We start from the raw sequence: 7,077 nt of genomic DNA on the forward strand, positions 1-7,077 counted from the left end.
GCATTTTCTGATGTGTTCTTTACCACTAGTGGTACCAGGGAGGCCCTTTCATGAATGTATCTTTTGCAAAAAAAAAAAAAAAGCCATGTGATAAGTTCAATGGAGACCAATAGGCAGATAAGAGGCTCCACAGCACAGTGTGAAGAGGAAGAATGCATTCAGCTTATTTCAGCTCTGCAGTCTGCATCTTATAGTGAAATAAGCTTTTACTCTGTGCAATAGTCTGGCCAGACACCAAGAACTAGACTTAATTTTTACCCTTGAGTATAAATTAGTCCAGCACACTGACTGCGAGACTCCAGAGCTCAGCTCAGACTCGGTTTGCTTGAGCCCCACCACGCACTACAGCCAGGTCTCTTAAGCCCATCGGCTAATTACGCTCACTTCCTGAAGGGAGAATTCCCAATGTGTGGGGCTCATGAAATAGATCCAAGTGAGATGCTACTGAGGTGGTCGGTAAGAGGAACGGTCATACCTTCACTAGAAGTCTGATATGACATAATTTTGTAACGACATATTTCTTGAACACATACAGGCTGTAATTCATGTCTAAAACACAGCAGTTACTTTAAGTCTTTATCTTTTATTGGAAAAGACTGTTAAAGGAAGTGAGTGAGTGAAAAGTGCTCAGTTGTCTCCGACTATTTGAGACCCCATGACCTATACAGTCCATGGAATTCTCTAGGCCAGAATACTGGAGTGGGTAGTCTTTCCCTTCTCCAGGGGATCTTCCCAACCCAGGGATCAAACCCAGGTCTCTCCCACACTACAGGAGAATTCTTTACCAGCTGAGCCACAAGGGAAGCCCAAGGAAAATTAAAGGAAAAAACTGTGTTTATCTGACTCAGCCGAAGAAAATGTTCAACCCCAAACTGTTTCAGAAGCATCAGGCCAGTTCATGTGAAAGATTATTAATGACTCAGTTTTATTGAGGAGAAACTAAGTCACTATCCTGATAGTTATCTTTCTTGCATGGTGGAAAATTCAAGAGTAGAGTTATATTAAGAATAGAAAAAACATATATAGAAAAGAACTTCAAAAACCCAGGAAGACACCTTAAAAATAATCTGAAACATTGCTGTTCAGAAATAATGTAGGAAAAAAGGGGTCATCAACAAAATAAGAGTTAGGGATTGATTTGGGCAAAATATCAACTACTTTACATTGGGACAATTTCACACTAGCTGTCAGGTGAAATGTGATGATGGCTTTTTATTCTTATGACAGTGCCATAGGAAATACCAACATATGACTGAATGTTAAAATTGATCAGGAAGATACCAGTGAAATGAGGTCAGCTGGAGGGGGGAACTGAGTGGAAGCCTACAAAAGCCCAATAAAAGTGAAAGTCTCACAGTCATGTCTGACTCTTTGCCACCCCATGGACTGTAGCCTACCAGGCTCCTCTGTCCATGGAATTCTCCAGGCAGAATACTGCAGTGAGTAGCCTTTCCCATCTCCCGGGTAACTTCTCAATCCAAGGATCAAACCCAGGTCTTCTGCATTACAGGCAGAGTCTTTAACATGTGAGCCACCAGGGAAGCAAACGTCATTCCAAATAACAAGAAGTCTCATTGGGAAAAGGACCCTGTGAGCCTTTTTGCAGAAAGCTGAAAAGGGGGAACTTGCACAGGAAAGGAAAAGTTAAATATAACTGGATAAATCAGAGAAGGAGACTGAAATCAGTAAATGTCAACCATGTGAAAAGGGAAACGGGAAGGTGGTGAATGGTAGCTTGGCTGTGCAGGCATCACCTGGGGGTAATGTGATGAAAGCGAATGACACTACAAAACTTTTAAGGAATTGATGCAAAGAAAAAACTGTAGAAGCATGGGTCTACTCAGGCCACAGGGGAGAAGGCTGATAAGTGGTGTTTCTGCAAGTCCACATATACTGTCTATAATTAATAGATGCACCCTCAGGTGTATTATTTTTCAAATGTATGCACAAGGAAGCATGAGGCTGTCAATAACTGTGAGGAGTCTGAGACTGTACCATATCCACAAATTATCAGGTTAGCCTACTGGTTTCATGGCTGCTGCAGAGGACACAGAGACTCTTGGATCAGAGACTAAGGACATCTTATTACTTACATCTTGTGCCAGTTCCCTGAGCCCCAAGTCCCATGGGGGTGACAAGAGGAGGGCCAGGCTACACCTGCATATGCAGTGGACTGTCTTGTAGGAAAGAGATCTTGAGCTTAGGAAACCTGGATCATTGTAGTGGGCTGCAAACAAATCTTCCCCTTGCTTCAATGGGAGACATTATTTCTACCCTCCAAGAATGATCTCTATACCAATATTGTGTTGGTGAGGTTCATCCACATTGTTGTGTGTAGTTTTGGATTATTTATTCTCATTGTTGTATACTATTCCATTTGTAAACATCACACAACTTATTTTTATGCATTGTACTGTTGATGGCCATTTGGATGATCTTCATTCTGGGGTTATTATGAATAGTGTTGCTTTGGACATGCTAGTTCATGTCTTCTGATAAATGAATTTCTGTTGGGTACATCGCTATGGGTAGAATTGGGTTGGTCATATGGTATGCATGTATTTAACTTTAATAGATGTTGCCAAACATTCTACCAAAGCAGTTACAGCAGTTTACGCTCCTCAACAGTATATGAGAGTTCTGGTGGTTCCACATCCTTGCCAACACTTGATATTTTCTGTCATTTTCCATTAGCTACCCTGCTGCTGCTGCTGCTAAGTTGTTTCAGTCGTGTCCGACTCTGTGCGACCCCATAGACAGCAGCCCACCAGGCTCCCCCGTGCCTGGGATTTTCTAGGCAAGAACACTGGAGTGGGTTGCCATTTCCTTCTCCAAAGCATGGAAGTGAAAAATGAAAGTGAAGTCGCTCTGTCGTGTCCGACTCTTAGCGACCCCAGGGACTGTAGCCCACCAGGCTCCTCCGTCCATGGGATTTTCCAGGCAAGAGTACTGGAGTGGGGTGCCATTGCCTTCTCCGATTAGCTACCCTAGTGGCTATAAATGACTATAAGTGCGTGTTAAGGTCAATGTGCTTTAAACATGAAGCAATTTTATTTTTCTAGGCCATACTTTCAACTATACTGTCAAACCCTACTTTCTCATCACTTAATGATATCTTAAGAAAATCTCACAGCTTTTAGCTCCTTTTCATTAATTAAAATTTAGTTTGATTCAGTGTGAAGTTTCCGTCTCTGATTCAGAGCTCTTTCCTTTCTCCAGTCCAGACAGGTCTTTCAGCTTAAGAGGTGTGTGGAGTAGAGAGGTGTGTGGTCTTCTCTTTGTAACAAACCATATTCTCCTCCCTTTAATAGGTTCTGGTTCTGGTTCGGAGGCAGGGAAGATGGTAGAGTTGTTTTTTAAAATGTCTTGCTAATTAGCTTATGTGAGCTCACACGTCATCTTCTTTTGGTGTGGCTCCTTCTCTGGCTATCACTGGTTCAGTTCAGTTCAGTTCAGTCGCTCAGTCATGTCCAACGCTTTGTGACCCCATGGACTGCAGCACAGCAGTCTTCCCTGTCCATCACCATCTCCCGGAGCTTGCTCAAACTCATGTCCATTCAGTTGGTGATGCCATCCCATCCTCTGTCGTCCCCTTCTCCTCCCGCCTTCAGTCTTTCCCAGCTTCACGGTCTTTTCCAGTGAGTCAGTTCTTCGCATCAGGTGGCCGAAGGATTGGAGTTTCAGCTTCAGCATCAGTCCTTCCTGTGAATATTCAGGACTGCTTTCCTTTGGGATTGACTGGTTTCATCTCCCTGTAATCCAAGGGACTCTCGTGAGTCTTCTCCAACACCAATAATGGGGAATTTATCCAGTGTCCCTAGTTCCAGGCACAGGGCTTTACAATCCCTTGGAATTTCCCCTAGTGTAAGGAATATCTTTGTTATGCTAATGAGATGACTCTGGTGGGTTCCTCGATTGCTTCAGGGTGGAGGCTGGTCCCCAGAAAGACCAAGAAGCCTGTGATTAGAGTTGGTACTCTCAGTTGGCTTAGGAGGGGAGAAGAGCTGGAAAGGAGCTGAAGATTCAGTTAAATCTCACGGCCAGTGATTTAATCAATCTTGTTTATGCAATGAAGCCCCAACAGAAATTCTGGATGTCAGTGCTCAGCGGAGCTTCCTGCTTGGTGTACACACTGATGTAGGCTGGTGTGTCCTGATTCTGTGAGGAGAGGGCATACAAATTCTTCGTTCCCTCCCAGACCTCACACTATGTGTATAATCAAACCAGAGTGGTAAGTATAGTTCTTTCTTGAGTTCAGTGAGTCATCCTAGTGAATTTTTGAACTGAGGCGGGTGTGGGAACCCCCAAATTGGCAGCCAGTCAGTCAAGATAACAGGTGGCCTGAGGACCCCATGTGCAGCTGGTGTCTGTGAAAGTGAAAGTCGCTCAGTCCTGTCCGACTCTTTGCAGTCCCATACAGCCCATGGAACTCTCCAGGCCAGAATACTGGAGTGGGTAGTCTTTCCCTTCTCCAGGGGATCTTCCCAACCCGGGGATCAAACTCAGGTCTCCTGCATTGCAGACGGTTTCTTTACCAGATGAGCCACCAGGAGCCAGGCCCCTAAACCTGAGGTGTCTGATACTGTATCTGGCAGTTACTGTCATCACTGGATTGTAACACACCCCTGATGAGGTGGGAGCAAAACGCCCAAGCAATCCCCATGCTCCCTGTCCATGGCTGTTGCCCACGACTGATTCCATGGTGGAGCTGCATGTGCAGTTCAGCAGAAGCCCATGAGGCCTCCTATAACTCAAAACCTCTAGCTCCAGCTTGACCATTTCCAGCTCCTCCTGCTCTCAACACAGTGGCCGGTCCATCAGCCTGTTGCCGTTGGAACACCCTGGGCAGCAACCAGCCGTTTTAGGGGAGAAGCTGGCAATGCAGGTCCAGTCCAGGTCCCTCCCTCCATGCCCATGAGATCCTCGGGAACTGTGCGTGCGGGAGCACGGAGAGCTCCACCGATGCCCTTCCTCCCGCTTTGCCATCCCTCTCACAATGGCACAGGGGCAGGGCCTTCAGCCCATCACCTAAACCCAGATCCAATCTGGAACACGATACGTCAGTCACCCCTTCTCGTAGGTACTCCACAATCTTTATGTTGTTGTTGTTCAGTCACTAAGTTGTGTCCGACTCTTTGTGACCCCATGAACGCAGCACGCCAGGCTTCCCTGTCCTTCATTGTCTCCCGGAGTTTGCTCAAACTCATGTCCACTGAGTCAGTGAGGCCACCCAACCATCTCACCCTCTGTCGCCCCCTTCTCCTCCTGCCCCTTAACCTCAGCCTTTTCCAGCAGCAGGGCCTTTGCCAATGAGTCGGCTCTTTGCATCGGCAATCTTTATAAATAATTCCTTTGGGAGTTTCCCTACTCCCCATTTGGATTAAGGAAAGGAAATATACCCTTCCTTAAATATCCTCCCTGTCAAATACCCATTCCTCTCTGCCCCCAAATTTAGATTTCCAACAACTCTCTTCCCAATCTCTTTCTGTGGGTGATAGAAGGACTGGAGCTATGGAATGAAAATGGAAAAAGAGTCACATAGTTAGTTGTGAGAGGCCTTAGTAGGGAGGATAAATATCTATAATAAGATGGGATTTGGAAACTGCAGATAAGAGAGAGAACTGGTCCTGCTGGGGACTAGATGTAATTCTCTGTTGCCAGTTTATCTCTATTTCTTTCTCTGCTTCCTCCATTGTAGCAGCACTAATTACAGGCTGGGGAAGGTGAACCCTGCATAACTAAATTGGATTATTTTTATTGTTTCCACAGGAACCACACCATGCGGGGAATGTTTGTTCAGGAACTATGCTGTGTTTGTATTCATTTCATTCAATTGTCCACAAGAGTGATTGAGTTTTATGTGCTATAACTTTAATACCATAAAATAGGCTTAAAGTACATTGATTTTAAACAGGATATGAATTTTGAAACTTCTGAGCTTCCCACTTCCTCATGTTCTGTCATTATTTTATTTAGTTGATCTCCCCTCTCGATCTCCATTCAGCTTTTAAAAAATATAAAAGCCTGAAGGCCGTTTACAAACCCCTGGTCTCAGCCTTTCCCCCTGGTGACCATTCCCCTGCTGAGGAGTTTCATGCAGTGGTGCTTCTGTTCAGATCCTAGGAGGGAACAGGACAAGAATACTGGGGTGGGTAGCCATTCCCTTCTCCGGGGGACCTTCTCAACCCAAGGATGGAACCTGGGTCTCCTGCATTGCAGGCAGATTCTTTACTGTCTGAGCCACCAAGAAAGCCCTGAGCAGGCAGCAGGCAGTGGAAAATCTTGGTTGGACTTGGGATGTATGACCCTATCCTCTGCAGCTGGAGTCACTGCCACCATCTCCAAGGAGACTGGCTGTTCCTAACTACCAAGTGTGTTGTGACCACGTGGCCTAATGGATAAGGCGTCTGACTTCGGATCAGAAGATTGAGGGTTCAAGTCCCTTCGTGGTTGATTCCATTTTGTTTAAAAAAAAAAAAAAGGAAAGTCATGCCTTAACCTGAGTTCACATTTCAGGTACCACCACTTTGGGAAGTTGCTTCCCCCTTTCTGCCCCTCCATTGTATGACTTGTACAATGGCAATAAAAATACAAAGTCCCTAACAGGGCTGATGGATTAGATGAGATAATGCCTGTAAATCCCTGAGGAACTGCCTGAAATATAATAGTGCTTAATAAACATGACACACTGTTGTGAATAAGGGGGTAGGGTGGAGTGGGAATGGAGAAGGAACGTTCTTAGTGAATGTGGACAGAGTCCACTACAAATTCTCTAAGTACTGTAGCATTTTTGTGGACTGTGCTGTCTCCAAGAGGGATATATAGCTTTTCATTAGGTCGGAGGGCCTTCTCGGTGAAGAAGGAAATTATCTCATCCGGGTTCGTGTTCCGCGGTTGCAGCGCCTGCTGATGTTGATTTAGTTCACTTAGCAAGCCACACACCACGCTGCCGCGCTCATCGCCCTCCGCATTAGCTTATTAATCCTCGAGTTATTCCTCTACGGTTCAAGGGCGTATTGGCTTTCCAGCGGAGGCACCGAGAGGGGCTCCAGCCTCTCCATTTCCACAAAAATAATA

General features: G+C 45.5%; 1 non-coding gene across 1 annotated transcript; it reads left to right on the plus strand.

Moving 5' to 3' along the window:
* The first annotated feature begins 6,380 nt into the window (after positions 1-6,380).
* Positions 6,381-6,453, plus strand: TRNAR-UCG (transfer RNA arginine (anticodon UCG)). Its single transcript has one exon. It is a non-coding gene; the product is annotated as a tRNA-Arg (tRNA).
* Positions 6,454-7,077: the final 624 nt, after the last annotated feature.

Source organism: Moschus berezovskii, chromosome 18 (genome assembly GCF_049115385.1).
Source record: "Moschus berezovskii isolate FMDL1 chromosome 18, NW_MosBer_1.0, whole genome shotgun sequence".
Classification (NCBI taxonomy): Eukaryota; Metazoa; Chordata; class Mammalia; order Artiodactyla; family Moschidae; genus Moschus; species Moschus berezovskii.